Source organism: Petaurus breviceps, unplaced genomic scaffold, assembly GCF_028583685.1.
Source record: "Petaurus breviceps papuanus isolate PSGF00001 unplaced genomic scaffold, PetGlider_PUasm1.0 90630, whole genome shotgun sequence".
NCBI lineage: Eukaryota > Metazoa > Chordata > Mammalia > Diprotodontia > Petauridae > Petaurus > Petaurus breviceps.
This window is the reverse complement of record NW_027187291.1, coordinates 1,827,009-1,835,901: the sequence shown is the minus strand read 5'-3', so window position 1 is coordinate 1,835,901 and position 8,893 is coordinate 1,827,009. Positions and strand designations below refer to the sequence as shown.

At 43.4% G+C, this 8,893-nt stretch overlaps 1 long non-coding RNA gene across 1 annotated transcript in view; it reads left to right on the top strand.

The window, feature by feature from the left end:
* The window catches only part of LOC138143154 (uncharacterized), a 58,731-nt gene that overhangs the window by 35,862 nt on the left and 13,976 nt on the right, over positions 1-8,893 (top strand). The gene's annotated exons all lie outside the window — the stretch shown is intronic.

Below are 8,893 nucleotides of genomic sequence, written 5' to 3'. Positions count from 1 at the left end.
AGTTGAAGAAAAAGGGGAGAAAAATTTAGTGATGAATTATTTTGAATTTGTTTATAAGATGAAAATAAAAAAAAAAAAAAAAGAGATAATACTAGAGGAATTATTAAAAGAGAGAGAGAGAGAGAGAGAGAGAGAGAGAGTTCATGGAGAGGCCACATTTTCTAGATGATTAGCTCAGTATTATAACCAGAGAATGACCTCGGAAGCCCCTTGACCTCTCCAAGACTGGACATTGTGCTGTGTAGAATCTCCAATCCAGGACAGGGAGGAATGGAGGGAGATTCATCCCTTCAGATGGAGAGAGGAGGCTTCTGTGGGAGTATAGAACGGCTTTTCCTACCCTTGCTAGCTCCCATCTTCATTTCTACTGTTTTAAAAAATCCACTAGTATTATCCCTTGGCTATTTTTCTTCACTGAGGAAAGTAGTTAAGAATATTTTTATCTGGAGGGGTACAAGTGGAGGAAGGGAGAAAGAGGAGTCTGTTCATATTCCTTCACTTTATCTTTTTGCTTAACATCTCTGCTCCAGAGGGTCTGTCTCTTGCCCTTCACTCACTCCCTCCCCCCTTTCCCCGTGCTTTGCATGATAGAAGAGCTGGGAGGAAAGACAAAGACAAAGGGAGGAAAAATGGGGAGAGATATAGTCAGGCCTCATAAAGCCAAGGCATAAGGAACACCTGGGTTCCTGTCCTGATCACAATGTTGCAGGTCTTTCTCACAGCACACATCACATTTTCAGAAATTCTTTTGTTCAGAAGTTATGCCCTTTTTTGCCTATAGGTCTTTGCCTTCTCTGCATCCTCTCCTTTCATAGATGTCATCCTACACACAATTAACATCTCCTGATTCCTTACCCAGTAAAGTTTGGGGGGTGAGATAGAAAGTGAAATCCTTCTCTTTGTGGCAAGTTTTCTAGATAGGTCCTCAGATCAGCTGAAGAGTCTTCTAACAAAGAAGTCATAGATTATCAGAAAATAACCAAGTCATAGGAACATGAATATAGCCCCTCAGAATACCACCGGGTGTATATGTACTCAAAAGCCACCTGAAGTAATTTGACTCCTTAGAGACAGAGACACAGAGACAAAAACTAGCCGAGGCACAGACAATGGATAGAGACTAGAAGCTCAAATGGACTGGGGATCATTACCTTAGCTGAGAGTGTGATGGTAGGAATTTGATGGTAGATATTCCATGATTTTTGGAGTCCGCTGTGGATTCTTCTCTGCATCCACATGGGGAAGGAGACTGACAGCAATCTTTATTTAGCAATCCCTACCAATAATGGCTACTTGAGACCTTCTCAGAGTTTCAGATCAGCAACCAGTGTTTGGGGCAGGAATCAAAGAACAGACTCCCTGCTTGGACTCTAACTTCTCTGATCTAGGCCTCACCAACAACAAACTACAGATATGCTTAAAGACAGAATTCACATAGAGACAGAAGCAATGGAGGCATGGAAAGAGGGACCTGCAGCAATACAAAGTAACACAAAAATCGAATGAGAGATGAAGAGGAGGGGATAAGGGTGAGAAAACCCTAAAGGGTCCCCTTACATGGTTTAGGAACCCAGAATCAGTCAAAAAGAACCAATATGGTTTCATAGATTTGAAGTTCTTGGGGATCTTAGGGTGACCAGGCTTCTTTTTTCTTAGTCTGTCCTCCCCCCAGGTTAGGATTATAATAGCCTCCCCCTCATCTCACCCCATCAAGGAAGGGACCCCCTCAGTTTCTTTCCCTAGCTGGAAAGGACAAGCTGCTTTGGAAACTCAGGCTTGGGGCCATCCTACCTTAGGGCACTCCCCACTTCAGATCCAGGCAGGAATCTCAGTACCCACTCGGGGTTCCTCCAGATTTTTAAAAATCTCCTCTCCCTCTTCCACTACCCCAAATTCTTCTTCATTCCTAACATTTTCCCGGCTAGTCCCTCTACTCCAGCCTGGGCAACACAGCGAAAACCGAGATTGCAAGAAAGGAAGGTATGAGAATCGGGGTCAGCGAGGGCTGTGGATTTGGGCTAAGGGGGAGAAGCTGAGCAGGCCCAGGGCAAAAGGTCTTTGCGAGTCTCCCTGAAAAGCTTTCTGCTTCGGGGAGGATCTGTCTGGAACATAGAGTTGGGAAGTTTCCCAGCGTGAGTTGAGCGCTGACGGATTTGTGATAGCCCATAAAACCGGCGCGTTCAGATCCGTAAATCAATCTCTCCTTTCAGCTATATAATCGTCCGTTTTATCGGCCGGGAGAAACCGCTCTGCTTGGAGCTAGGCCGGTTGTTTATTTTGATCGCCGCCTTTCCCATTCTTGGAACTGAGTGTGGGCATTTTAACCAACGCCGCCGGGAAGGCTTTCCTTTCCTTTTATTGAGTATTTCTTTCTTGCTGTGTTGTGGGTTGCACTGTCTTGCAGGATGTGCCAGATATAGACCAATATTGCTTTTTTCCCCTCCGAAATGCCATAGACGTTTGGGAATTTGATGAGGGTGCTTTTCTTTTGGGGGCAAGGGAATGAACCAGTTTGGTTGTTTGATTTCAAGAAACTTTGAAAGTGCTTAGCAGGGGCGGGGATGGCCTTGACTTTATATCACTGTATGCTGTTGTCAGTGGGTGCGGGTATGTATGTGTAAACAGAGGCTGTCCTAATTTAATAGTTTCTGTGTTTATAATTAGGACAATAAAGTGTGTTTCCCATTTGCTGCTCCTGTAGTGTGGTGTACTCATCGGACACCTTCACAAGTTGGTGGGTTGAAAAGGAAGATGGTTGACGGTTGAAAGAATACTGTTCTGGCTGTCTGCGGAGGGTGATTGTAGTTTGTTAGACTTTTCGATTTGGAGGGAATAGTTGACATTCAGAGTGTTGTCTGTTAAATGTAACTGTGTTTGTGAAATTCTTCCCTTGCTTTGGTTTTTGTCCAGGCACCTCAGACAAAACAATGGCGAGGGAGACACCTTGTCCCTTCCATCTCCCCTAAATCAGTTCGTTTCCTGAGATTTCCCCTTCTCTTCTGTGACGCGGCTGCATTCAGGTAGTACTCAGAGTGCAGAGCTGAAGACGAGAAGAGGAAAGTTAGCCCAGTATGACCTTTTTCTTCAGCGCCGCCCTTTCCTCTACGTGTTTTGTTTTTCTTTTGTTCTGTTCTTTGTTCATGGCTATCCCTCACACAGGGGATGCATTTTACCTGGGTAAAGGGGAAGTCTTTAATTGACTTCTGCTTACTTACACGTTTTAAAGTTTTTCGACATGGGGGAGGGAGGGGTGCATTCGTGTTCCCAGAATGAATTTATCCTTCTTTGACCTTCTTACTATTCCCTTCTTTCTTTCTCTTTTACATTTGAGCAGACTCCTTTGTGTTGGTCTCTCTCTCTCTCTCTCTCTCTCTCTCTCTCTCTCTCTCTCTCTCTCACACACACACACACACACACACACACACACTTTGTCTTCCTCTAACACCTGGGAAATAGGGAAGGTGAGGACTCTGGACTTCAAAGTCTCTTTCTTGTCCCTCATCCTCCCAAGAGTTTCAGATCTGCAGCTGTCTTGTGTATGGGTGTGGGGGTGTTAGGAGGGGGTGGGGTGGAAGGGAGACAGAAGTGTGATATAGGTAGTGAGATTGTGCATCTGTGTCCTTTGTGCTGATGTCCCTGTCCTGCTCTTTGTCTCTGGAGCTCGCTCAAGTCCAGTTATTTGGTTTGAATTTCCTTAATAGCAACGAAAATATAAAAATCTTCACATTGGAAGATTGTTGTGGAGATGTCTGTGACTGCCTTTCATCCTATGTACTACCCTGCATCCTTAGAAACTGCAATAAAGGAGGCTAAAAAAAAATATTGGGAAAAGCAGAAGCCCCAGTCAGTCACGGATTAGTCTCTTTAAACCCGGAACTTGAGAGCTTTCTCCTCTTGAAGGTGATTTCTTTAGTCATGTTACTTATGGAGAAGAGAATGACAAAATTTGGAGGGATGGTAAAAGTGTTAAGGAGACATTATTTCTAAGATATAAATGTAGAATCAGTAGTCTGAGAAACTCTTTTGCATTGGAGTGGGTTCTGGCCCCTACTCCTACCCAACTAGCCACCTATCCAGACTCATTTTTTTTTCACCTCTACAGAGGCAGAGTAGGAAAAGTATGGGTTCCGTCTTGAGTGTTTGATATCTATAGATGAATTTAGAGAAGAAGAGGGAACTCAGCTAATGTCTAAGGTCCTATTGGTGGGGAATTTTTTCTTCCTGGAGTGGGGAGAGAACCTATTTTGGAGGGGAAAAAAATCCTCCTCCTGAAAGGGGAAGGTCATAGTGGTCCTTTGAGCCTGAAATCGAAAGACCCCCTTCCCCCTCCTGGTCACGTGATTCATTAAATAATTAATGCAGAGGTTGCAGAATAGATATGTATTCGTCAGGAAAATCGCAGACATGGTCTCCCTGTTTCTGACGTGCAATTCAACTGTCCTTTAAAAAACAAGCCTATATCCCGAGAAAAGAGAGAGGGAGAGGGAGAGAGAGAGAAAGAGAGAGAGGGAGAGAGAGAGAGAGAGAGGGAGACAGCAATAAAAGAGCCCCGAGAGCCGGAGCCACAACGTGGGCTGGGTTATTGTAAGTAGAAGGGATTTCTCACTACCTACCGTGTCTTATATGTCCATGTAAATTTATTGTTTGTTATTAATGTTATTGTCGTAAAATGTGACAAATAGCCATCTTCATTTCCTGCCATTTCTCTTCACATGGTGCTATGTGTATTTATACCCATTGAGGCATCGCATAGATATTTTAGGAATATTTCTCTCTCTCTCTCTCTCTCTCTCTCTCTCTCTCTCTCTCTCTCTCTCCAGCCTTTTCTTGATTTATTGCAATATGGGTGTCAGCTCTCTACCGGTATGCCTTGCCATTGTGTGTATGCGCGACTGTGTGTGTTTGTGATCGAGTTGTGGTGTTTATGGCCGTGTCTCCGATAAATCATTCTCACAGAAAATGATGTTGAAGCGGTGCTGTTTCAGCAGTGGGGAGAGAGAGATTTTCTGAGTCGCTTCTACCCTGTCTGCCTTGCTTCCCGGAGTTGATTATTTCAGAAAATTTTACAGTAATGTATCAGCAGTTAATGAAAGCTGGAGGTATTAAATTACAGCATCTGTGATTATCAATTAAGGCAAAATTTGTATAAATTTGGTAAACTAGGAATGCCTCATTGGCATATAAACCCAGCAAAAGATCACTACCTTATATAAAATTACATCTTTGAGCCCAATATTACCAGAATTCTTTCACTAGACTCAGCCTCATTTTTCATCATTTTTCCAGTAGGAGGATAACTTCTAAGACCAGAGAGCCAAGGGTGTCTGTACCCATCTCTCCTGGAATAAGGAGCTGTTAGGCAAAATGGACATAGAAGCTAAGGAAGAGAGGTTGTTTTATGCAAATTCTTTTCTTTTTTTTTTTTTAATTGATTTAGCCAAAGTTGAAGTCCTCTATATCTGGGGTGTGAGATTCAAAGAAGGAAACCAAATCGTAGTGGTTGTTGTTGTTGTGTGAGTGTGTGTTTATGAGTGAGTGTTGGAGAAAGTCTGCCTAGGAGAGGAAAGACAATAGAAGTGGAGGGAGAAATGTCCTGAGAGGAGTCGAGTCCAGCAGGAGGTTGATGCCCTGGGCTCCCCCACCTCCTTGGTAACAAAACAAGGAAATGAATTCTCAGCCCATCAGCCTTCCTTCAACCTCCTGAAACAAAGGAAGTTCCCTTAATAGTTTGCTGCTGAACCCTGATTAGCAAGCGCTGGAATGGGTGTGGGGTAGGATGAAGTGGGGTTTGGGGACAATTTCCAAAAGTTTCTCTAGAATGGAGGTGTCTTTGAACAGGGAGAGAGAACCAGCGATTGAAGAGTGTTCATGTTGGGGTGGGTGGAATCTTCTTCATATTTCTAGGGCTAAACTCATTAGCCCTCCTCCCAGCACAGTGGGGTTCAGTCTTTGTCAGGTGGGAGTCTGGAAGAGTATGGAGTTGATGGCTTTCACTCAGTGATCCAAGCCTGTTGGTATTCCTATAAAGGGCAATAGAGTTGCCAGGGAGAGAAACAAGGAATCCTGATCATCTTGACCATCACCTGATTTAAATCCTTCTGGCCGGTCCCCAGTTCTGAAGTTCCCTATTTTCTAACTCCCCCTCTCCACTACCTCCACTTCTTCTAGCCTTTCTTACTTTACTCCTTCTCTGTATCCTCTCTGGACCTTCACCAACCAACTTTACCACCACTATCTGCCAGCATAAACCTTTATGTAGTAAAAATTAGAGCACTGGGTCAACTAACCCTTAATTATTCATGGCTTAAAGTGGGCTGAGAGTGGCTCCTGGCAACATCCCCCTAATCCCATCCCTCTCTTTCATACCCCATATTTTTTGTACATTCGCCTCCAAATTGATTTTGAACAATTTTATTTTTAGGGGGAGATTGGAAGGATGAAAAATTGATCCAGGAGGGCAATGCTTCTGTCCATCTGAATTTCATAGTTTTGGAGGGTGGTAGAGTGGGTGAGAAAAAGATGGCTGGGTTTCAGGAAGTGGGGGTAAAGTTGACAACTTGAATACTTCCCAGCTCAGGATCATTTGATTCCAATGTGGGGTTGAGGTGGGGTGTCTAATTGCAGGTTACCCTTTTAGGAGTTGGTAACAAGGAATGGTGGAACCCTGTATTGGGGAAGGTAATAAAGGTCAGGATGTGGAGAAAAGTGACCCTTCCAGCTTTTTTTCTTTCCTTCTTGCCCCCTTGCAGAGGCCCTGACCTTCTCAGTGTCTCTGGGATTTCAGGAAAGTGTGTGGATATGTGTATGTGCACATATGTGCGCACGCACACATACACAATGTTAATGGAATGCAGCATTCGCCTTTCTGCATTCTCTTCTTATCCTGACTCTCTAGAGAGTTTGGAGGAAATGGGGGAGACCACCCCCAATCCAAGATTCTATTGCTCAGTTCAATGGCCAAATTCAGGCTTGGGGTCTTTGAAAGAAGGATAGATTGTGTTCTTTTGAGAGAAGGGAGAGGAAAAAGAACTGTATGACATTGTTTCAGTGATCTAATTCAATTGGTTTCAGATGGATAGAGAATCAAATTAGAGTGTGGGGCAGTTTTGTGTGGAAAAGGGGAAGGAGGCGGGGAACTCCAAAGGTAGGGTCCCAGGCCATTCTGGAGGCACCTGTAGCAGGAAACCTCAATTCTCTTGTCCCCCCATCCCGATTCCTTTACCAAACAATCTCTGTGCTGCATCAACCCTCATGACCTAAGGGTATATTCCACCCCTCTATATCCTCTCAACCCCAACTCAGACCTTTGTCTATTATCTCTCAAACCTAGGTAGGATGGTTCCTACACCTCTTCCTTGACTTAAAATGAAAGTACAAACAATCCTCCAAAACACAATGGCCATGAGGGCCATGCCACTGTCTCACCATAATCTCTTCTGCTATCTCCATTTCACTTAATGGCTTGAATCTCATTTATGTTCTGGTTTCAGAATGCAGTGACCAATATAAATTCTCAGCTCTAGGTTGCTTTCCTAAAATAGTGCAACTCAAAGCCAGTGATTTCTCTTCTTTTTCCTTCATTTGTTGAGCTGAGTTAAATATGAACCTTATCTGCATCTAACAAAGTCTTCCCCCACTTTTTAGTTGTCCAGTACAAAGATTTGGGTCTACTGGGAACAATTCAGGAAAGAAGTTCCTGATACACTCCAACATGCGTTTACTTCAGTTCTCTTCTCTTATAGAAAAAAAAAACAAAAACAAAAGTATATTATTATCCCAGGACCATTAAGAAAGCCTTAAGGTATGAATTCTGGGAGATTTTTAGATAAAAGAAATAGTGGGTTGGGGAAGAAAGGGGAAGAAAAATATGACTAATTTTCCCTGAGACTGAGCCCAAGATAAGAAAAGGAGAGGAAACAAAGGCAGGGTGCAGAAAGATACAAATTACATACTAACTCACAAATACATATCTCTGAGTCCACTCCCAAGTGCACACAAAAATAACTTAGACACTTCCCCCCCCCTTCAAGTACAGATATGCTAACACAGTCCCAGAATTCAGACACCATTACTCTCCTACCTCCACTACTCCTCCCCCCAACCTCCACCACGAATCAAGCAGAGAGGTAGAGACAGACAGAGACAGAAAGAGAAAGGGAAAGAGAGGGAGCAGTCTGAATCCCTTAGGCTTTCTTTAGTGGATCATGTGGAAAATAAACAGGAGATTGTTAGATTCTGGAAGCGTTCATCCCAAATATTTCCTTTTCCTTGCCTTCTATCTAGGCAATTGTTGAAAAGAGAAGCCATTTCAGAATAAAAAATCATAAATCAGTTATGGAACTAGGACGGGGAACTGGATCCCGAACACAGGCTGGGGGTGAAAATTGGAGGGTCAGAGAATGATGTGAACTGATTCAGGACCGATCTTACAATATTAAAAACTGTAACAATAACAACAATAAAAGCCCCAATATAAACAGAACTAATATACTAAGTCCCAATCCTACCCCACAGCTTTCTTTGGGTAAAGTCCTCTGATTCTTAAAAAAAAAATGGGAGGGAGAGGAAGACCTCCATACTCTTACTTTTGTGCTTCTAAAAGGCCAGACCCACCTCATTTTGAACCAGGACAGAGGTATATTCATTACAAAATCTTCCCTTTCAACTCCATTATGTATCCCACCATTCCATTCTCTTCCTTCAATCTACACAGGATGAGATACTGAACTCTCTCCTTCCCTTTTTCTTCTGGTTTCCCTGTCCTCAAATTAGCTTCTACCTCTCTCTCATCTCTCTTTCTCCCTGCATGTCACTCTCTTTTCTTTTCTCTCTCTGTGTCTTTGCTATCCTCTCTCTCTCTCTCTCTCTCTCTCTCTCTCTCTCTCTCTCTCTC